We start from the raw sequence: 23,800 nt of genomic DNA on the forward strand, positions 1-23,800 counted from the left end.
GAGACAAAGGGCCCTCCATGTGTTGTAAATTGTTGTCATTGCGTCACAGTGATAGGAAGTGTGAGGGCTGCATGGTCGAATAGTTAAGTGAATGTGTCCATAGAGAGAGAGGGAATGGGTAAGGGTGCAGGGATGTCAGTGTCAAGTGGAATGTGGAGGAAGAGGTTGGCAAAGTAGAGTGCTGGTGAGGAGAGGCGCTGGGGATGAGATTGAGGGTGATGAGAAAGTCTTACTCACTTTTCCTGTGTGGAGAAGGTCATGAAACCTCTTCCTACATTGCAGCCAGGTTCTGCGGCACATAGAGATGGCATTGACCTCCTGGGCCACTTGCAGCCACACAGCTTTAGTCTGTTGTGACTTTTTTCTCCCTGAGGAAGGGAAGAGCACCTCCTTATTAGATCTTGCTCCCTCCACCAGAGCTTGGAGGGACGGCTCATCAAATCGAGGTGCACACTTTTGCTTGCTGGTGGACATGGTCGGTAAACTAAGTCCTTCATACAATGTCCAAAGTGTTTCCAGTCTCCAGAAGAAGCAAAGCTGCTTGCAGGCCTTAAATCCAGCAGCACTGATGATGTCATCGGAGGCGACTTTCAGGATGGAAAGACTAATTGGGCCAGAGGTTTCCACACGCTGGAAATCAAGTGCCCAATTAGGGGAAAATTGATTTTTTTTCCCACTTCACATCGGAGTCGGGGTCCTGACACAAAAACCACCTGACAAGCCCCAGCCCGACCCCAATGGCAAAATCCAGCCTTAAGTGTTTTACTTTCCTTTGTGCAGGAAAGCCCTGCCAGGCCCCATAATGAAAGTTTAGGCCTCCCCTGCCCCGGACTCCCCACATCCCCACTTCCATCCCCCGGGATCCTCCCAGAACCTCCTTCAACGCACCTACCTGAACGCTGTACAGGCGGGAAGTGGACTGGCGGCACGATAATGAGGTTCAGGACTGAAATAACCTCGGGCCCGATATCTACAGCAACGGATGAGTTTCCCACTCCCCTCACCACTCAGCCACCCAAAACCCATCTGGAGTTACAATCGGGCCCATATAATGTTTAATATTGCTTTAAAAACAGTTTCTGTCATTCATAAACAACTATTGTGGCTCTGTCCCATTGATTCAATTAACTCTAATTCCACAAAACACACACATTTTGTTTCTTTCCACACATAGCAAAATTTCTAAGGATACAGAAACAAATCCTATTTGGTTAGTGCACCGGCGGTGTTAATATTCTTGAATGAAGCACAGGGATTTAGAATAATTACAATAAGATTATCGTTTGAAAATTATACACACGAGTAAAATGCTCATTTGAAAGAAAGTGCCAGCAGAATGTATTAAGTGAAGCGAGTACCCGACCAAACCTGCTCATAGATCAGAGAGTATTAATGCATCCTTCAAATGCTTAGTTTTAGCTGGGAAAGTCAACGTTGCCTAGACAGAAAGGCGTAATTCACAAAGAGCACTTAGATATTCTTCATTGTCACGATCCAACTCGAAGGCTTTTTCAAAGCACTCAATAGCTTCACACTTCTCCCCATCCAGCTGGTGCAGGAACCCAAGAACACCAAAGGCCTCACTGTCACTTGGATACCTACGAAGTCGTGTTTCTGCTATCATCTCCAAGTTTTCGTGACACCTTTTCCGTTCTATTGAGTCATATTTGACTTTCAGTCCTTCCAGAAAATGGGTGATGGCCTTTGATTCAGATCTTTTGTGATTCAGTTCAAATAACCCAGCCTGTAAACAAATAGCCTGCTTTTTTTCTGGACAAATATCTTCTAATTTCAGTAGATTGCTGTAGATCTCCTCTGCTTTGGGATATTCACTGTTTAAAGAACAGATTCCTGCAAAATCCAGTTGTGGCTGAATCGTTGTCAATGGGCGGGACTCAAATGCCTTTTCAAAATAGTGCTTGCATTTATTGATCAACTCAGCTTTGTGTTGAAAAGCAGGATTGCGAGGGTTTTTGCTGCCTGGATATTTGATCAGTTGAAATAGCTTTTTTCTGTAACACACACCTATTTGGCGGTGTAAGAAGGTAGAGTTTGGGCTAATTTCTAATGCTTTCTTCAACAGCCCCACAGCTTTTTCCACATCTCCTTCTCTTCTCAAAAATTTTGCTGCATAATGAGTTACATATGGAAGGTCAGGGGACTTCTGCAATGCTTGTTCAACTAATGTGAGAGCTTCCTCCTTTTGATTGAACTCTTGTAGTTTTAGAGCCAACTGCACCATGGCTCCAGAGTTATCTGGATCAAGCTCCAGCACACGTCGCCACTGCTTCATTGATTGACTGGGTTCACCCTCTCTGGGGTACAAGAATCTCCTTCCAGGCGAAACAGAGCAGTTGCATAACCAGCATTCCATTCAGTGTCATCAGGATCTTCCTCCAGAGCTTTCTCAAAACATTCCTTTGCCTCTTCATAGTATTGGCAAGCAGAACTCAACAGTGACCAACCCTTCTCCCCGTATACTTCGGGTATCAGTGCTGTATACCGAGAGCCATTATAAATTGTTTACAGATTACCTCCAGCTTGTCGAGGTAGGACTGGGCCTCTGTCAGTCGTCCCATGTGATAATATACCCAGGCATAGTTTCCATAGGTGATGATATTTCTTCTTTCAAATTCATGCTCATGATTCTCCCTCAGAATCTTTTCAGCTTCCTTTAAGTTTTGAATTGCCTCTTCACAGTTGCCTTGCAGACAGTTTACAAAAGTGAGATGGTTGTAAGACATGGCCTGATATTTCACACCAGCCTGTATTGAATCTTGCAATCTTTGCTTCATATTGTCCAAGTCAATGTTTTCTTTCTGTGGGCCCCACGTGAAGTGACATTGAAGCCAATTGAGCTTCACTTTCAACAAATCCTTCTGTGCGTTGCTGCAAGAGAACAAAATTCATCAAAATTCATCTCAGATTGGCTGAGACTTGCCCTCCCCTCCAGTTTCTTTAACTAAGGCCTTCTCCCAACTCCTAGACCCATTGACCATAAAAAATCTGTTCACAGAATGTTGACCTCTGCAAAAACCACTGCAGAAGCAAAGGGTGTGTCTGCTAAATCTTGACTGTACTTTAAGATCGCAGAGGGACCCTGGTTCCAAATGGTTCGAGGTTGACCCGTATTGGGGACAGTGATTTAATTTTATTTAGCGCAAGCAAAACTTAATACATTACAGTATTTGAGCAGCAGTTTAAAGAAAATAATTGAGACTTATATTACTCCGTTATCCTCTGGGTAGAAGCCGCACCGTGAGTAAGCTGCACCCTGTGTCACTTGTCTGTCATCTCGCTTCGTCTCCCAGGTGTCTCCTAGATTCTTCCTGAAATCTTCTCTTCTTTCTGAAATCTTCTACACATTCTGGCTGTTAAAATTCCCTTACTATAACCTTACTCTCTTTCAAAACCTATGGAGTCCTCCTGAACCAATCACTGGCTTACACCCAAAACCCAAAATCCAATCATAAAGATGCCATGTCCGCAGCACCTTTGTCTACGCAGGTTTTGTTCTTATGACACCCTACATTGGGTCCCGGTCCACCAACATCACAAATTTAAAATTCTCATCCTGGTGTTCAATTCCCTTCATGGCCTCACCACTTCCTATCTCCATAACCTCCTTCAGCCCTAAAACCCACCGAGAATTCTGCGTTCCTCTAACTCTGGCGTTGTGTTCATCTCCCACTTCACCCTACCACTGGCGGCCGTGCCATCAGCACGGACAGGCCCAAAACTCTGGAATTCCCTCGTTAAAACTCTCCACCTCAATCTCCGCCGTTAAATTCTGCTTAAAATCTACCCACCCCTCTAATTATCTCCTTCTTTGCCTCAGCGTCCATTGTTGTCTGATTACGTTGCTGCGAAACGTCTTGGGATCTTTTACTATATTAAAGGCGCTATATAAATGCAAGTTTTTGATGTTGTCGTGCAAACTGAACTGTCACATTTCCCTACAAAACAACAGTGACTGCACTTCAAAATAATTCTCTGAATGTGAAGCACTTTGGGACATTTCTGAGCGGTGTGATAAGGTGCTCTATCAATGCAAATTCTCTCTTGCTCTCTTCCTGTTCAATTCACGTCGATACACTTCATCTCCCAGCCATCCCAGCTCAGTCTTGCACTCTACTCCTCCTGCCTCTTGTTCATGTTGGCACTCGTCTCCCTTCCCCCCTCAATCCAAGCTGTCATTCTTACCCCTGCCCCAGTTCATGGTGGCTTTCCTCCCTTTGCTGCTCAGTTCAAACTGGTACACCTGTCCTTTTCCCCCAGTTCATATGAGCACTCTTCTCACCCGTACCCCCATTCTCAATTTAAGTAAGCACTTTTCCTTCTCCTACACACTTTAAGCTGGCACTCTCCTCCTGCATTTCATGCTAGGTTCATCCCCCATCCCAGTTCATGCTGTACTCTCCCTTTGCTTTATAGTTCAGATTGCTTTAGTTTGGATATATGAAAGAGCTGAAAATCACTATTTTACATTAGTAGATCCCTTCTAGATTCCCATGGAACGCAAAGTAAAACTTTCTCTTCAAAATCTGCAGACAGCCTGAGGGCACTTACAGAATATGCCTTTCCACAACAGTATAAAATTCAAGTGTAACTTTGTACTTTCAACAAAGCCTGAGTGGAAACTAATTATTACCTGTCTTTGCCTCATATCCTCTGACTATTAGTGCAGCAATATATCCTTATCTGAATGTCTCACTGTGAACAAATATTCCCAGCTCTATGCATTTCACCTGCTTTGTAATGTATACTGCTTTATTTGTGAAAACAAGTTTATTGTTCAATAGTCTACGTGTAAATTTAAATACAGGAGGAATTCCAATGATCTTTACCTCATAATGCTGATTGGATGGAAAATGCGTTGGATTTCTTTTTCAGGTTCAACTGTACTTCCAATGGTGAGCTGATTGAGAAGAGTGTTTGGTGTGTTGTTTACCAGCTCATTTATACTGTCCAGTTATTTAGTGCTATGAATCTGTTCCTGAATGTGAATAGAAACTGAACATATGAAACTAATTAAGAACCAATGGCCTAGAAATTCATTGTAGCCACTTTTGGGGCGGTAAAGTCGGGCGGCCGCTAAAGTTTGCGCCCGGCGCAAAATCGAGGCCACTTCTCCGATATTCATTAGCTTCGCCCTAAGAGTTTGCTCGAGCGCTAAAACTGGCGCTGCACGCCTCTCTTTAGGCGCTAAGCCGGCGGGCCGGGGCGCTAAACCGGAAGTTGGGCGCAGGGCAGGTGCGGCGAGCTGCTGATTGACGGCAGACACTCTGGCTCCGGTGAGCTCTTAAAGGGGGAGGGTGGATTTGTTTTTTTGAAAGGCCGACACTGGTGTATTTGTGGTTTTGGGGAGGGTTTCTCTCCATCAGTTTGTTATGTGTTCCCGGCGCACCAGTCATTGTCTCCTCCTCCTCCTCCTCCTCCTCCTCCTCCTCCTCCCCAGCCAGCCAGCCAGCCAGCCAGCCGTACCATTTCTAGTACAGGAGGGCCCTTTAATTTGCGCTCCCCGCGGCCCGCATCGGCTGTGTACCGTTCCACTTCACAGTCGTTAGGGCCGCCCGGCGCACAATGGGCCGGCGCGAGTTAAGTTCCGGTTCGGGGCGCACAAAGGGCGTTGCACGACGAAATGACGTCATGATCGGCGCGCGCAGCAGGGCGCGCGCTAAGACTTTGCGCCGGGGCTAAATGTGTACTGAAGTTGGGGCGAGGCGCAGATCGCGCTGCGCCCGGGCGCTAAGCGCCTAGCACTCGAGATCTACTCCTCCTAAGGCGCTAACGGCTGGCGCGCCCAACTGAATTTCTAGGCCAATGTGTTTATCCCAGTAATTGAGAGCCAGCTGAGTAACATTGTGTGCTGTCACCGAACTCCACAGAGACTATTATATAAAAATAAGAACATAAGAAATCGGAGCAGGTGTAGGCCATAGAGCCCTTCGAGCCTGCTCATGACTGATCTGATCTTGGACTCAACTCCACTTTCCTGCCTGTTCCCCATAACCCTTGACTCCCCTGTAGCTCAAATATCTGTCTATCTCTGCCTTGAATATATTCAATGACTCAGCCTCCACAGCTCTCTGGGGTAGAGAATTGCAAAGATTCACGACCCTCTGAGAAGAAATTCCTCCTCACCTCCATCTTAAATTAGTGACCCGTTATCCTGAAAATATGCCCCCTAGTTCTAGATTCACCCACAAGGGGAAACATCCTCTCAGCATCTTCCCTGTCAAGTCCCTCAGAATCTTATACGTTTCAATAAGATCACCTCTCATTCTTCTAAATTCCAATGAGTATAGGCCCAACCTGCTCAACCTTCCCTCATAAGACAACCCTTTCATCTCGGGAATCAACCTAGTGAACCTTCTCTGAACTGCCTCCAATGCAAGTATATCCCTCCTTAAATAAGGAGACCAAAACTATACGCAGTACTCTAGGTGTGGTCTCACCAACGCCCTGTATAATTGTAGCAAGACTTCTCTACTTTTATACTCCATCCTCCTTGCAATAAAAGCCAACATTCCATTTGCCTTCCTAATTACTTGCTGTACTTGCATGCTAACTTTTTGTGTTTCATGTACGAGGACACCCAGATTCTTCTGTACTGCAGCATTCTGTAGTCTATCTACATTTAAACAATATTTTGCTTTTCTATTCTTCCTACCAAAGTGGATAACCTCACATTTTCCCACATTATACGCCATCTGCCAAATTTTTGCCCACTAACTTAACCTATCTATATACCTTTGCAGAATCTTTGGTGGTGATTTTGCCAGCCCTGGGGAGGTGGGTATGGAGGCGGGACTGCCAGGAAGATGGCAGAATTTGGGGGCGGGTCCCCAACACGCCTCCGTGCCATCTTGCCAGGAGGCGGGTAGCTGTCCCGCAACGGGTCCCATCTCCTTGGAGGCGGGAAGGCATTAAAGCCTATTAACTGCCTATTAACAGGTAGTTAACAGGCAGAAAATAGGATTATCCCCTTTTTGCCCTCACAAGTGCAGACTTCCCGAAGGTTCCAAAACCCACCAGGTCAGCGAGGCGAGTACTGGGTCTGCGGGGGTCGGGGGGCTACAAAAGCGTGCTGTGTAGGTAAGTGATGGGTGCAAGAGTGGAGGGGTGAGTATCCGAGGTAAGTGCAAAGTGTTAGTGAAAGTGTATTTACCTTTGTTTCTTCCTGCAGGCTTCAGTCGGTGTCTATGCGGAGAGTCTCGGGCCTCCATGTTGCAGATGACAGATGGCCGTTGCATTCTCAGATGCAACAACCATCTCATTTCTATAAAAGAAAGAAGTTTGATGAGGTCTTGAATTCAAGACCTCATCAAACTGCAGAGAATTTCACTGTTTGACAGCCTCACAGAGCTGTCAAACGATAACAATTGATTAGTCAAAAATTTTTGACAGATGAAACATCATACGTTGACGTTCTCTGCAACCGGCTTTCCCTTAATTGGTCTGCTAAACCCGCTGGGTGGGCTTAACAAGGTCAATCAAGGGAAAATAGCATGGGTTGGCCACAAATCGATGGAGGCGGGACATCGACCCATCAAGCAGCACTCCCGCCTCCCACGCGCCCCCATGAACAAAATCGCCCCCTTTGTGTTCTCCTCACAGCTTGCTTTGCCACCTATCTTTGTATCGTCAACAAATTTGGCTACAGTGCTTTTGGTCCCTTCTTCTAAGTCATTAATATAGATTGTAAATAGTTGAGGCCTCAGCACTGATCCCTGTGGCACCCCACTAGTTACAGTTTGCCAACCTGACAATGACCTGACTCTTTGTTTTCTGTTGGTTAGCCAATCCTCTATCCATGCCAACATATTACCCTCAACACTGTGAGCTCTTATCTTATGCTGTAACCTTTTATGTGGCACCTTATCAAAAGCCTTCTGGAAATCCAAATACACTACATCGACTGGTTCCCCTTTATCCACCCTACTCGTTACATTCTCAGAGAACTCTAATAAATTTGTCAAACATGATTTCCCTTTAATAAAACCATGTTGACTCTGCTTGATTGTATTATGATTTTCTAAATGTCCTGCTACTACTCCCTTAATAATGGGTTCCAGCATTTTCCCAATGACAGATGTTAGGCTAACTGGCAGATAATTTCCTGTTTTCTTTCTCCCTCCTTTCTTGAATAGGGGTGTTATATTTGTGGTTTTTGAATCCGCTGGGAACTTTTCAGAATCTAGGGAATTTTGGAAGATTACAAACAATGCATCCACTATCTCTGCAGCCACTTCTTTTAAGACCCTAGGATGCAGGCCATCAGGTCCAGGGGACTTGTCAGCCTTAAGTCCCATTAGTTTCCCTACAGAGGCCAGTATAACAGCAGATAAAGTCTACTTTCCCCAAACGGCCCAACCTTTTCGGTTGATCTCAACTCTGCCTGCTCACCATATCCCCCAGCCAACTCCAGTTGTCTTTTCAACCCTCTTATATTATTTGCTTCAATGGCATTTCCCTGATAACTTGCTCCATATTTCTCTTACCCTTTATAAGGCTGCGTGCAGTTACTTTGCTGGATGAATGGTTGAAGCATTGGCTGCCTTGAGGCGGTCAGTCAATGTTCCCTCTAATTTTTACTTTAGGTGCGCGGCCCCTTTAATGGGTTGCGCCGCCCATTCAATTGTTCGCACAGGCGAGTATTTTTCCATTTCAAAGCCGGTGAGCGGCCTGCGTGCGACCTCCAGGCCACTGTGCGATCACACAGTTTAATGGGAACATTGGTGTCGGTGCCTGGAAGTGCTCCTAGTTTCTTGGATGCATCCTTGGTGAAGTCAAGGCCAGAACAGGAAGGTTGTTGGAAACTGAGGGCTGGAAGCCCCATCGAGGGTGGTGTAGGCTGTCTGGGGCGAGATGGCAGAGACACTGGGGAAATACCATGCACTCGTTCAATGTGATGCAGGCAGCACACCAATTGCATGCTGCCTGCTGATTAACATGATTGCAACGTGCAGCCAGCGCTAAGCACGCTTTTGATTGGCTGCATGCATTAGCAACGGGCCCAAAATCACACCTTGCCAGCACCAGTTAAAGGTAGGCTGCACAGCTTAAAGCTAGCTTGCACCTCTTAAAGGGGTGGTGCATTGTGGCAGGACCAGGCACTGGAAGTCGTTCTACAGCTGATTCTGACCTGAGAAAGACTCAATAATGGCACTACATGGGTGAGAGCGGGCTCTAAGATTTTCTAATGCTGCACTGGATGCCTTGGTGGAGGAGGAGAGATGTCCGGATCCACAGGGGCTGAGGAGGCCCTCCAGGAACACGTTCAGAGCAGATAGCCATGGCAGTCAATGCCAGGAGTCAAGCCCCGGGGACCACACTCACTGACGCTCTTCCCTTTCTCTTGCAGGACAAGGGGGCTCACAATCAGAGACAGCAGGGGCTACCCAAAGGGGCACAGGCACACCTTCATAATTATACCTCCATGGAAGAGATTGTGCTGGCCTTTCTTGGGAAGGCAATCTCTGAGGCAGTGGCCAACGACGGGGCTGAAGTGATTCAAGATGACCGTATCCTCATACATAATCCTCTCTCTCACATCCCACTTCCCCCTCATCCCTCAATCTCTTCTGACTTACACGCTGCAGATGGTGTAAGCATGCACCTCTTGCTTCCTCCCTCACACCTCAACACAACTTTACCCTGTGCCTTTCTCCCTTCAGATACTCAAGAACTGCATCCTGGCCACACACTGGTGGAGGAGCTGGAAGACAGTGATCATGAAGATACAGCATTACTCGATGTCACACTCCCAGCCACCAGGTCAGATACTGACACTCTGTGTACTTTATAGGATAGGGTAGATGCGGGATCTGCACGTGGTGAGGCACTGGACACAAATGGCCTGCCGTCAGGGCAGGGGAAAGGGTAGCACAGCTGCCAGCTTCCCAGAGGGCGTGGTCACACATGGGTTCTGCTGCAGAGGACTTGGAGGAAGAATTTGATTGGGTGGCATACAGAAGGAGGCTGATGGGTATGCACTAGGAAATGCTTGGTGCCTTGGCAGGCCTGCCAGAAAGCCTGAGTGCAATGTCAAGGAGCATGGAGGCGTCCGGCACCAACCTTGCACAGGGTTTTGAACAGAGCTTGGAGCCCCTGATTTCCAGCATGAAAGTGTTGGCCAACTCGATTAGCGCACTTGTGGACCCAACCATGATGCAGGGACTGATGGCCGTTGACTGAGCTTCCATTGCAGCACAGGCGGAAGCTACCCAGTGTCTGAGAGCTGCAGTGGAAGCTCAGACTTCGGATATGCAAGCTCAGACTGCTCTCATGCATGCTTAGCCTGCAGCCATGCAAGCTCAGACTGCTGCCTTCATGGCTGCGTTTACCAGTGTTGAAAGGGGATTCCCAGGTGCCACAGCAGTACAGCAATATGTCCTCTAACAGATTACTAGGATTACTGAGGCTCCACCCTGGGGAAGTGGCAGTGGCTCCCTGGAGCACGAATCTACTGTCAGGATGGCAGCATTTGTTCTCCCACCACTGCCACTCTGCCAGTGCCCTTGCTGTTGCCTGTCAGCCCCTCAGACCAGGCTGCTTCCTCCTGTGCCAAGGTGGTGCAGTCTACAGCTAGGCATTCTAGGCACGAGCTGCTCGAGGTCATCCTGCATGGCTATCCGCAGTCTCCCCCCACGGAAATTCTGCAGCCTTCCAACAGCCATGCTGCAGCTACTGGGGTAGCACTTCGTAGGAGCAATTGGACAGGCAAAGGCACATGGAAGACAGGCACTAAGGCAATGCATAAGGGTGATTAGTTGACATTTCCACCTAATATTGGAAGGAATGATGTATAAAGTTGGATTGGAATATTTGTTTTGTGGTGGTTTTCATTTCAGTATTGTGACCAAGAGGATGCTCTGATGGTCCATATCAGAGGGAAGGTAAGGTGTGGAACTATTGGTGAATGTGGAATTGCGATTGCTTTCACTGGAGCCGCAGTCAGATGAGTCGACCACAGACAGCCCAGGTAGAAAGAGGCTGTCTGGTTTGCCTTGTCACTTCCACTTCCTCCTCCTCCTCTTCCTTCTCCTCCTCTTCCGCTTCCTCTTCTTCTGCTCGGTCCTCCTTCTCTTCCCCTTCTTCCTCCTCTTCCTCCTCCTCCTCCTTCTCAGCTGGTCGCCATATGACTGGTGCCAAGGGCTGTGCCCTCATGATGGCGAGGTTTTGGAGCATGCAGCAGACTACGATGAATCTGGACACCTGCTCTGGTGAGTATTGCAGGGCTCCTCTGTATTGATTTCTTTGTGGGTTCAATGACGAGACATTTATGAAAGAGAATGAGTTTTTATCTAAAGTATGTTCAACTCTTGTTAACAGCATTTACAGGAGACATCAGGCTAGTGATGCATCTAGAACGAAACTGAAACCAAACTAAACTGCCTTGCTGGTCTCGGTCACATGCCCTCTGCTGGTCAGGCACAAGCAATCAATCAGGCAACTATGCTGGTAAGACATGATAATCAAACAGGCAAATAACATCACTATTTGCTGATATCATTACATCTCCTTTTCTTAAAACAAAAGTATTTTACTTTTAACTAACAACATGTTTTCTTTGTATTAATCTGCATTTTAACTGTAACACTTAATGAACTTACATTATCATTACCATGATCAAGGTTTTTTAACCTTGCTTTGTGTGTTCACATGAAATATGTAAATACACTAGAACTTGAAGAAAGAATAAGATAACATTACTTCCTTCTATAACAATAGTCCTTAAATTTGCTCAATGAGTCTCTCAGGAGGCTTCACGTGTCTTGAGGATTTTCTGATTGATTGTCCTTGAATCTGAGTTGTTGCCTCAGATGATGGTTTCTCAGCTGTGTGATCAGGTTGTTCAACAGTATCAGTCTCTTGACCTGCTGTGGCTGGTCCCATGAGAAGATCTCGACGATTTCTTCTCAGAACAGCATCCTCATCTGTCTGAATGGTGTATGATCTTGGTTGAACTTCACTCAGGACAGTTTCCTTCTGAGTCCATGTGTTTGTTTTGTCTTTGAACCTTACTTGGTCACCAGTGTGGAGTTCAGGTAGGTTTTGTGTTCCTCTGTCATAGTAGTACTTTTGCTTTTCTTTCTGTTGTTCTTTGAACTTCCTCACTTTCTCCCCCTCTTTTGTTTTCAGGAGGTTCTCCGGGATGGGTAGGTTTGACCTTAGCCGACGTCCCATCAGGAGTTGGGCTGGTGACATACCACACTCGAGCGGCATTGTGCGGTATACAAGCATGCTCTGGTAGAAGTCAGTTCCACTGTCTTTTGCCTTGTACATCAGTCTTTTCACTGTGTTTGCGGGCTCTCCTGGGTCAACAGCTCTGGACAACGTGTCTGCTGTATACATCAGCTTATCCGGTGTGTACGCAACATTCAGTTCATCATAGACTGTCTCTCCTTTGCTTTCCACAACGAGGACTCTCTTTACCAGATTCAGTCTCTCACAGGCTTTTAAACCTAGTATGGCTTGCACATCCTTTGGCACCACGATTAATGCTAGCGTGTGCTCTCTGTCCTTGTGTGTTACTTTGACAATGCATCTTCCTTTCACTGGTATATCAGTACCTGAGTATCCTGTCACTTTCACTTTTATTCCATGTATCTTTGGTCTGGGTCTAATTTTCTTAAAATCAGTCTCTGATATCATATTAACTTGTACTCCAGTATCCAATTTAAATGGAATGTGTATGTCATTCACTTTTAGTGTCAACATTCAGTCTCTTTCTTCTTTTTTGTTTTCAGACACAACATCTACATAAAACTCCTCTATGTCGCTTTCATCTATTGCATGGACCTTGCTTTGTTGCATTTGGTTCTTACAGCAATGGGCATAATGGTTGTTTTTGTTGCAACTATTGCATGTTTTACCATATGCTGGACACTTTCTTGGTGTATGCTGTGTACCGCATCGACTACATGACTTTTGATTGTCCCTTTCATTTTTGTTCGCTGGCCACGCCTCTTTTTTCACATTGACGCTCTTTTTGTTAACCGGTTTGTGTCCGTTCATTCTCACTGCATCCACGTTGCAGCTATTGTCACTGAACAGCTCCTTTGCCTGCAACTTCACAGTCTCTGTAGCCCTACACAGTGCTATGGCTTTTCCCAGGTCTAGATCTTGCTCTCTTAGCAGTCTTTCCCTTAGACCATTATCCGGAATACCACACACCAGTCTGTCTTTTATCAGCGAGTCTGTCAGTCCCCCAAATTCACACGATTTGCTTCTGTTTCTCAGTTCAGTCACATACTGATCAATAGTCTCTCCCGTTTTCTGTACACATGTGAAAAATCTGTGCCTCTCAAATGTCACGTTATGTTTAGGTATGCAGTAGGCCTCAAACTGTTCCATTATTTTATCTAGCTTCATTTTGTCTCCATTAGCAGCGAATGTGAAATTATTATACACCTCCAGCGCTTCATCACCCACGACATGTAAGAACAGTGACGCTTTTATTTTATCACCTTTCTCATCAGCTCCGATTGCTGATAAATACAACTCTAAACGTTGTTCGAATCTCCTCCAATTTTCAGCCACATTACCTGTCAACTGAAGCGTCGCCGGTGGGTGTAAACCTTCCATTTTTTCACTTCGTTAGCTATTCTCCAATGGTAAGCAACGATGTTCTCTTTTGGCTTGCTAATTTGTGGAGAGCTGATTTAACTTCAGATTTTTTCTCTCCATCTCTTTCAATCGCTTCTGACACCATGTATTGATTTCTTTGTGGGTTCAATGACGAGACATTTATGAAAGAGAATGAGTTTTTATCTAAAGTATGTTCATTTATAGGAGACATCAGGCTGGTGATGCATCTAGAACGAAACTGAAACCAAACTAAACTGCCTTGCTGGTCTCGGTCACATGCCCTCTGCTGGTCAGGCACAAGCAATCAATCAGGCAACTATGTTGGTAAGACATGATAATCAAACAGGCAAATAACATCACTATTTGCTGATATCATTACATCCTCCAAAGCAGTCCAGGCAGGGGATCCATTGCTGAAGCACCCCAATGGTCTGCTCTATGATATTTCATGTGGCAGCATGGCTCTCATTGTACACATGCTGGCCACATGTGGTTGACTTGTGGAGCAGAGTCATGAGACAGGCGGTGAAGGGATAGCACTTGTCACTCAGCAGGCAGCCCATGGTTTGACATGGTGCTGCAAAGACTGAGGGAATAGCGGACTGGATCAGAATAAAAGCATCATAACTGATGCCAGGATATCAGACATTCACCATCATGATGTGCTGAGGATGGTCGCACACCAAATGCACATTCAGCGAGTGGTAAACATTGCGGTCGTGATACATCTCAGTAATTATATGCAGTGCCTGCAAAGCCATGTACGTAGAGTGGATGGCGCCGTGCACCATCTGTTCAGAGAGAAGACAATGAACTTCCCCCTCCTGACATAAAGAGCGTCTGTCACCTCTCTTAAGCAGCAGTGGACGGTGAACTGGAAGATGTTACAGATGTCACCTACTCCAGCCTGGATGGATCCCGCATGAAGGAATTCAGGGCCTCAGTCATCTTTATAGCCACTGGCAGCGCTGACCTTGCCCTGGTGTGAGGCTGCAGGTCTGGTTGCAAGAGGTGGCAAAGTTATGTCAGCACCTCCTTTGTAAAGTGCAGATGCCTCACACACTGCTCCTGGCTCAGGATGAGGTAAGAGAATTGCTCTTGAAAGACCCTAGGTGGTTAAGGCCTCCTGCTGAGAGCCCTTCTCCCCCTCCTCTTCCTCCTCCCTCTGCGAACAGATTGTCCTCTTCTTCGCTGCCTATGCTCCATCTCCCTGTCATGTTGCCGTCTAAGGGTGATGACAACTAGAGCAGCCATGACTGGGAGCAATTGGTCTGAACAGAACCCTTGAATCATAGAATTATAGAAAGTTACAGCATGGAAGGAGGCCATTTCGGCCCATCATGTCCGCGCCAGCCAACAAAGAGCTAGCCAGCCTAATCCCACTTCCCTGATCTTGGTCCGTAGCCCTGCAGGTTAGAGCATCCCAAGTGCACAACCAAGTACTTTTTAAATGTGATTAGGATTTCTGTGTCTACCATCCTTTTAGGCAGTGAGTTCCAGACCCTCTCAACCCTCTGGGTGAAGAAATTTCCCGTAAATCCCCTCTAAACCTTCCACCAATTACTTTAAATCTGTGCTCCCTGGTTTTTGACCCCTCTGCTAAGGGAAATAGGTCCTCTGTATCCACTTTATCTATGCCCCTCATAATTTTATACGCCTCAATAAGGCCTCCCCTCAGCCTCCTCTGTTCCAAGGAAAACAGACCCAGCCTATCCAGTCTTTCCTCATAGCTAAGATTCTCTACTCCTGGCAACATCCTTGTAAATCTCCTCTGTACCCTCTCTAGTGCAATCACATCTTTCCCGTAATGTGGTGACCAGAACTGCATGCAGTGCTCTAGCTGAGGCCTAACTAATGTTTTATACAGTTGAAGCATAACCCCCCTGCTCTTGTATTCTATGCCACTGTAAGATTCGCAAAATTCCCACATTTCCCCCAAGGTTATTAATAAAAAGGGACCCTGCATGGACATTTTAAAAGGGGTACCCAAAAGATGGCGTCCGCACCTCGTGGCCAAAAGCCTGCAAGATTTTCAAAGCTTGGACTCTGTGGCAGCACAAGCAGCTTTTGGGGAAATCAAAACCTAAAATGCAGTTTCTGTGAAAAGGACTTTGTGTTTTGGAAAAGCAGACAGCAAACATTGAATATGCATTAAGCCAGATCGCAGACAGATCAGAACTAGTTGGGCCTATACTTGAGGCCATCAAGTTGTCTGCATAAATAATCGGAAACAGCTTAAGGAAGCCATCGAGGCTGGACAGGCCGATTAGAATGCATTAATAACAATACAGCCCGGACATCAGGCCATTAGTTGCGATAAATGGCCATCTAAAAACAGTTAGTTTAGATTGGTATAATTATTTAAAACAGCCCACCAAAACTGGAACAATGAACTAACCTGATTTGGCGCGCAGATAGGGGATGAAACAACGGGTTTAACTGCAGGCCCCGGGTAGCAATCTTGCTCTCACTGCTCTCTCTTGCGCTTGGCCCTCGCTCTTGGTTCCTGGCTCACTCGTGCCCATGCCTCGTGGCGAGTCTCTCCTTGCTCCCCACGGTGAGTTTTCAGCAGTAAAGGACACCATACCAACAGCCGGGGAGGGGAACGAGACCCGAGTCCTTCGTCATCTGGGACGCCCAGGCCGCAAAAAGGGGCGAGAAGAATTTGAGCAGGTAGCCCAAGATGAGACGAGTAGAGACAAAGAAGATGATAAAAACTCGATAAGGGCAGAACAGGGCAGTGAAAAATGTATCGATAAAGACCAAGCGCCGAGTTATAAGCTGGCGCTTGGGAAGACGACCATCTTGTTGAACACTGTGATAACGCAGGTGTCTACGCCACAACGAATATACTGGTGTTTGACGTATGGGTAGCAAAATCTAAACGACAAAGACTGTTAACTGTCCGATAAACATAACGTTACCGCCGACGACCGCCCGAGGGAGAAGAAGAGGAGAACCCATCGAGACGAGATGACGACGATAGCGGAGGAGAAGAAGGTGTGTCGCAGTAGCAGCTACCGCACCGCACCCCAGAAGACCACATGGTGACGGGGTACCTAAGAGGGCAAAAGACCAACCTCAAAACCTGCATTTCGTTAACAGTTGGCCTTGCTTTGGATTGGTGAGCATGAATTCTGGCCCCTCATAGCTTAATTTAGTTAGGTGTAGGGGGTGGGCTAAGGATAAGGGGATTGTTAATACAGTTTGTTTTCCCTCGATGTGCCATGTGTTCCCCATTCCCTGTATAAGTATCCATGGTGTGGAGATGCCGGTGTTGGACTGGGGTGGACAAATGTAAGAAATCACACAACACCAGGTTATAGTCCAACAGCTTTATTTGAAATCACAAGCTTTCGGAGCACTGCTCCTTCGTCAGGTGAAGTGGAGAGATGCATAAAAACACAGCTTATATAGTCAGAGAATAACGTCAGATGTTTACAGGTAATCTTTCGAACTGCCATTTATCACACCTCGGCAGAGAAATAATCACAGCAATCAAAGGTGTAAATGGTGTCCAAACAGGTTAGTCAGGAAAACATTACATCAAAGAACAATGAGGTGGGGTCACAAGGGGTCAAATGTTGCAGATGCTGGGGTCTGTATGAAAAACAAAAAAACAGACAAAAAACATTTTTTTTGCTGGAAATCACAGCAGGTCCGGCTGCATCTGTGTGGAGAGAACAAGCCAACGACGACTCGAATCTGGATGACCCTACGTCAGGTGGGGTTACATGTAGCGTGACATGAACCCAATATCCCAGTTCAGGCCATCCTCATGGGTGCGGAACTTGGCTATCAGTTTCTGCTCGATGATTTTGCGTTGTCGTGTGTCTCGAAGGCCGCCTTGGAGAATGCTTACCCGAAGACGCCCTTGTAAGAATGGGATATTGTTGAGTCTGTGTGTCCCAGTTATGCTCATTATAAATCACTGGACACAGACAACAAGAATAACTTTTAACAGGTCTTTACTATTCGGAGGTCAGGGCTGAACTGCCCAGCAAATCACTACACAACGTTTATATACCGGTGTGGTCACCACCGGTATTACAGTATACAGCAGCCAAGAGAAAGTAGTACATCTCTTAAGGTAGTTCTCTTAAGGTGGAACAGGTTACATACACCACAATCCTCCCTTTTTAGCTTAACAGTGTATATCCCCATTTAACATAACATAATGACATATATATACAACTTCATGCAAAACAGTTCAAAGATTCAGTCTCTGAGGAGGCCTCCTGATCCAAGTTGGATAACGCCTTTCAGGGGTCTCTGATTCTCGTTGCTGGGGTGACTCATCTAGTTGATCTCTTATGGATTGGACATCATCATCAGGTACATTCACTTCTGAGGTAGATGCTTCAGGTTCACTAACTTCTTCCACGGTTGTCTCTGCCGTAACCATGGGTTCGACCCTTGTTCTCGATTCTACCAGTTGGTCAGCATGACGTCGTATTACATTTTCACCAATATCTACCGTGTACATCAGGGGTCCTTGTCTGGCCCGAATTGTTCCAGATTGCCATTTCTCATTTTTATAGTCCCGGGCTAACACTGGTTGTCCTATTTCGAAACTCGGAGTGGTCTTGTTATTTATATGCTGGAACTGTTTGTTTTCGACTTCTCTCCGCACATTTGGTTTTAACAATTCCAACCTGGACCGCAACCTCCTGTTATAGAACATCATGGCAGGACTTTGGTTTGTCACTGCATGAGTGGCGTTTCGATATGCCAGTAGGAAATTGTCCACCTTGTGTTGTAGTGGAATCTGGTCTTCGCTCATGGCCTTTATTGCTTTTTTGAACGTTTGTACAAATCTCTCGGCCAACCCGTTTGTAGCCGGATGATATGGGGCAGAGGTATAATGTTTCACCCCATTCTTCTTCATGAATTTCTGGAATTCTTCTGACACGAACTGCGGTCTGTTGTCTGAACATATTTGTTCTGGCAATCCATTTCTTGCAAATATCGTTCTTAGCACCGCGATCGTCTTTTCCGAGGCAGTGGTAGTCATCTTAATCTCTTCTGGCCATTTAGAATGTGCGTCCACCGCAATTAAAAACATGGAGTCCATGAATGGACCAGCAAAGTCAATATGTACACGTTGCCATGGGGTTGAAGGCCACTCCCATGGATGCAGCGGTGCAATCGGAGGTGCATTTTGAACTTTTTGGCACCCTGAGCAGCTTTTCGTCAGATCCTCTATCTGTTGGTCGATACCTGGCCACCACACATAAGCCCTAGCAAGGCTTTTCATCTTGACTCCCCCCAGATGACCTTCATGCAGTTCCTTTAGAACTCTCTCTCTTAACTTAGGAGGAATAATCACCCTTGTTCCATACATCAATGTTCCTTGACAGACGGACAGCTGTTCTCGTCTTGCTGAGAATGCCGGTAACAGTGGATCACTATGTGCTGGCCATCCCTTCACTGTCAATTCGTAGACGCGGGACAGTGTCGGGTCGTTCCTGGTTTCTCTTTCAATACTTGCATCGGTGACTGGTAAACATTCGATGATGGTCGAGTGAAATAACTCAACAGGGTCATCCGTCGGTGCCTCCTCCGCTGTAGGTAGTGGCAGGCGCGACAGCCCATCAGCATTACCATGCTGCTTTGTACCTTTGAATTCGATCTGATATTGATGTGCCCCTAGGAAAAGGGACCATCTCTGGAGCCTCTGTGCTGTCATCACCAAAACACCCTTCTTAGGGTTAAAAATGGATACCAACGGATGGTGGTCTGTCAGTAGCGTAAACTTTTGGCCCTGCAGGTAATGATTAAACTTCTTTACTCCCCACACAAGGCTGAGAGCCCCCCTCTCTATCTGAGCATAGTTGCGCTCAGCGGAGGTCAATGATCTGGATGCGAACGCGACTGGCCTCTCCTGGCCATTTGGCAACTTGTGTGAGAGTACTGCCCCAATACCATATGGAGAAGCATCACAAGCCAAACGAATAGGCAGCGTTGGGTTGAAGTGAGCCAACACTTCCTCTGAGGTGATCAATGCCTTGCTTTTGCGAAAGGCCCTCTTACAGTCCTCGCTCCACTTCCATGGTACTCCCTTGTGCAAAAGAGCGTTCAGCGGGTGCAGCACCGTGGATAAATTTGGCAGAAACTTATGGTAATAGTTAATCAACCCTAGGAACGACCTCAACTGGGATACATTATCCGGAGCGGGAGCCTTCACAACAGCTTTGATCTTGTCAGGAGACTTATGAAGCCCCTCCTGGTCAATGACATGACCACAGTACGAGATCCGCTTCTGAAAGAACTCACATTTCTGGTGATTAACTCGAAGTCCATATTCTTTCAATCTGGTGAGCACCAGTTCCAAATTTGCAAGGTGTTCCTCATCATCCTCTCCTGTAATCAGAATATCGTCCAGGTAACATTGTGTGCCTGGAGTTCCCTGTAATACCTGCTCCATGGCCCTCTGCCAAATTGCTGGAGCCGATGCCACTCCAAAAACCAGTCTATTATACCGATACAAGCCTCTATGCGTGTTGATCGTGAGATACTGGCGTGACTCTTCCTCAACTTCCATCTGTAAGTACGCCTGCGCCAGGTCTATCTTGGTGAAGTGTTTCCCGCCAGACAACGAAGCGAAGATATCCTCAATCCACGGAAGCGGATATTGCACCGTGTGAAGCACCGGATTAACAGTGATCTTGAAATCTCCACAGATGCGCACCTTCCCCGGTTCCCCCGGCTTGTTGCTCGATGAACGCTTCATGACGGGAACAATGGGTGTGGCCCACTCACTCCAGTCCACCTTGGACAGTATTCCTGAACGTTCTAGCCCTTCCAGCTCAGCTTCCACAGCAGGTCGTATCGCATAAGGTACCGGTCTGGCTTTGAAAAATTTCGGGTTTGCATGTTCTTCAACCTTGATGTTTGCCGTAATTCCTCTCAGTGTTCCCAGTCCCTGTTGGAACACCTCTTTAGCATCGTCCAATATTCTGGACAATCATTTAGGTTTGACATCTTCTTTTTTACCGGAATCTACCGTTAGTGCTTTTAAGGAATGCCAGTCCATATTTATTCTCCTGATCCACTCCCGTCCCAGAAGTGGTGGACCTCCCTCAGGCAGCACATATAAGTCCATTCCTCGGCTTTCTTTGCCCTTGTGGACCACCTTTACCTTTATCTTTCCGATGGGGTATACTCTTTGCCCCGTGTATGTTTTCAATACAATCTCCGTATCCCGTAGGGGAATATGTGGGAATAACCTTTTGTAATCTTGCTTATTCATGACCGTCAATGCCGATCCAGTGTCCAATTACATCTTCACTTGGACTCCTGCTATCTGAAGTGTGACCCAGATAGTTTGGAGGTCTGCTTTATTACCCACATTGTGTACTCTTAGACAACCCAGTTCCTTACTGCTGGAGTCTGAATCTGACTTCTGTTCATCCGAACTGTTCTCTGTCACCTTGTGTACCTTTCTGCACTTTTCCTGCAGTGACTTTTTGTTGCTGGTCTTCTTTCCTGACCGGCATACTTTAGCTATGTGATCAAGCCTGCCACATTTTCTGCATTCCTGATTTTTGAACCAGCATTGGTTCTGATCGTGCGTTGTCTTTCCACAACAATAACACTTTACTGCACCCAAGGCCATTTGATTGGTGCTGAGTTCCGATGACCTTAGCTGCATTTCCGCAGTGCCTCTCGCTGCGGCTTCGTGCGATGCTGCAATAGTGACAGCTTTATCAAGCGTAAGATCATTCTCCTCTAGCAGTCGCTTTTGTGTTCCTTCTTTTAACAATCCACACACAAATTTATCTCTCAGCGCATCTGCTAGTCCTGTTCCAAACTGACAGTACTTCGATAGCTTACGCAGTTCAATTAAGAATTCAGCGTTGCTTTCTTCTTTCAGCTGCGTTCTTCTGTAAAATTTAAATCGTTCCACTATCAGCAGTGGCGTGGGGTTTAAATGATTTTTCAGGACAGTAACAATATTCGCGAAAGTCTGATCCGCCGGTTTATCTGGTGATACAAGGTGCTTCAATAGCCCGTACGTCTTCGCACCCATTGAGTTTAATAAGGTTAGTGCTTTCTTATCATCTGGTACCTCATTTGCTTTACAATAAACTTCCATGCGTTCTACATACGTGGCCCAATCTTCGACATCGCTATCAAAAGCATTGATGTTACCATGTTTAGGCATCCTTGCAAGTTTCTTTAAATTTTCTTTTTCCTAAAATGGCGGCTTCCCGCGCTTGTCCTCTTCCCCCGCCGACTACAATGGCAGCTTCCCGCGTTTGCCTTCTTCCCCCGCTGGCTGCAATGGCGATTGCCGTGCTGCTGCCGTTCTCGCCTCCCCAGCGGTTCTCAATTCCCCGACGCTGCTTTTGCTCCCCCGCGGTTCCCGTGGGCATCCACGCTTCCCCTGCTGTTGCGCCTCTCAGCCCCGCTTGCAGGCCGGTCCTTTACACCGGCTGCGGTTGAGTTCTCCGTGGTTCTCGTGGCCTTAACGCTGCCCCAGTCGCTGCGCCTCTCGGCCCCGATTGCAGCCCGGCCCTTTTCACCGGCCGCGGTCGAGTTCTCCGCCCTTTTTCCTCCGTTTTCCCTCCCCTACTCCACAGCCAACGCGGCCGACTTTCTGCTCGTGTCGCTGATCGGCTTACCCACCACCGTGGTAGAAGGGATGATCACTGCCTGTCACTGATGGAGGGCTTCGTGGTCAGAATTGTTCTTTTTAACCCGGGTTCTCGATGCCTCCCGTGCGATGTGGTGCTCAGCAGGATGATGAGGGCGGATGCCTCTTCTCGACGCCCGTTCTGAGGACAAAGCTGCCTTGGATATAAAACTGCCGCAGGGTAAGATCGGACTCGTCGCCACTGTTGAGTCTGTGTGTCCCAGTTATGCTTATTATAAATCACTGGACACAGACAACAAGATTAACTTTAACAGGTCTTTACTATTCGGAGGTCAGGGCTGAACTGCCCAGCAAATCACTACACAACGTTTATATACCGGTGTGGTCACCACCGGTATTACAGTATACAGCAGCCAAGAGAAAGTAGTACATCTCTTAAGGTAGTTCTCTTAAGGTGGAACAGGTTACATACACCACAGATATGACGCTCGACTCGTCGATCGACAGTTCCAACGGGCCACAGCGAAAAATCACATAGACCTCCTCAGAAGACAAACACGGGACACAACCAACAGAGTACCCTTTGTCGTCCAGTACTTCCCCGGAGCGGAGAAACTACGCCATGTTCTTCGCAGTCTTCAACATGTCATCGATGACGACAAACACCTCACTAAGGCCATCCCCACGCCTCCACTACTCGCCTTCAAACAGCCGCCTAACCTCAAACAGACCATCGTTCGCAGCAAATTACCCAGCTTTCAGGAGAACAGCGACCACGACACCACACAACCCTGCCACAGCAACCTCTGCAAGACATGCCAGATCATCAACACAGATACCATCATCACACGTGAGGACACCACCCACCAGGTACATGGTACATACTCATGTGACTCGGCCAATGTTGTCTACCTCATATGTTGCAGGAAAGGATGCCCCGGAGCATGGTAGATCGGCGAGACCATGCAGACACTGCGACAATGGATGAACGGACACCGCGCAACAATCGCCAGGCAGGAGTGTTCCCTCCCAGTCGGGGAACACTTCAGCAGTCAAGGACATTCAGCCTCCGATCTTCGGGTAAGCATTCTCCAAGGCGGCCTTCGAGACACACGACAACGCGAAATCATCGAGCAGAAACTGATAGCCAAGTTTGCACCCATGAGGACGGCCTGAACCGGGATCTTGGGTTCATGTCACGCTACATGTAACCCCACGTGACGTAGGGTCATCCAGACTCGAGTCGTCGTTGGCTTGTTCTCTCCACACAGATGCGGCCGGACCTGCTGTGATTTCAAGCAAAAAAAATGTTTTTTGTCTGTTTTTTTGTTTTTCATACAGACCCCAGCATCTGCAACATTTGACCCCTTGTGACCCCACCTCATTGTTCTTTGATGTAATGTTTTCCTGACTAACCTGTTTGGACACCATTTACAACTTTGATTGCTGTGATTATCTCGCTGCCGAAGTGTGATAAATGGCAGTTAGAAAGATTACTTGTAAACATCTGACATTATTCTCTGACTATATAAGCTGTGTTTTAATGCATCTCTCCACTTCACCTGACGAAGGAGCAGCGCTCCGAAAGCTTGTGACTTCAAATAA

At 46.9% G+C, this 23,800-nt stretch overlaps 1 pseudogene; it reads right to left on the reverse strand.

Moving 5' to 3' along the window:
- Positions 1-1,384: 1,384 nt before the first annotated feature.
- On the reverse strand, positions 1,385-2,810 carry LOC147113595 (interferon-induced protein with tetratricopeptide repeats 5 pseudogene; annotated as a pseudogene).
- Between the last annotated feature and the right edge of the window lie 20,990 nt (positions 2,811-23,800).

The sequence above is a fragment of the Somniosus microcephalus genome, chromosome 8, assembly GCF_052327205.1.
Source record: "Somniosus microcephalus isolate GS21.2 chromosome 8, FLI_Smic_1.0, whole genome shotgun sequence".
Taxonomy (NCBI): domain Eukaryota; kingdom Metazoa; phylum Chordata; class Chondrichthyes; order Squaliformes; family Somniosidae; genus Somniosus; species Somniosus microcephalus.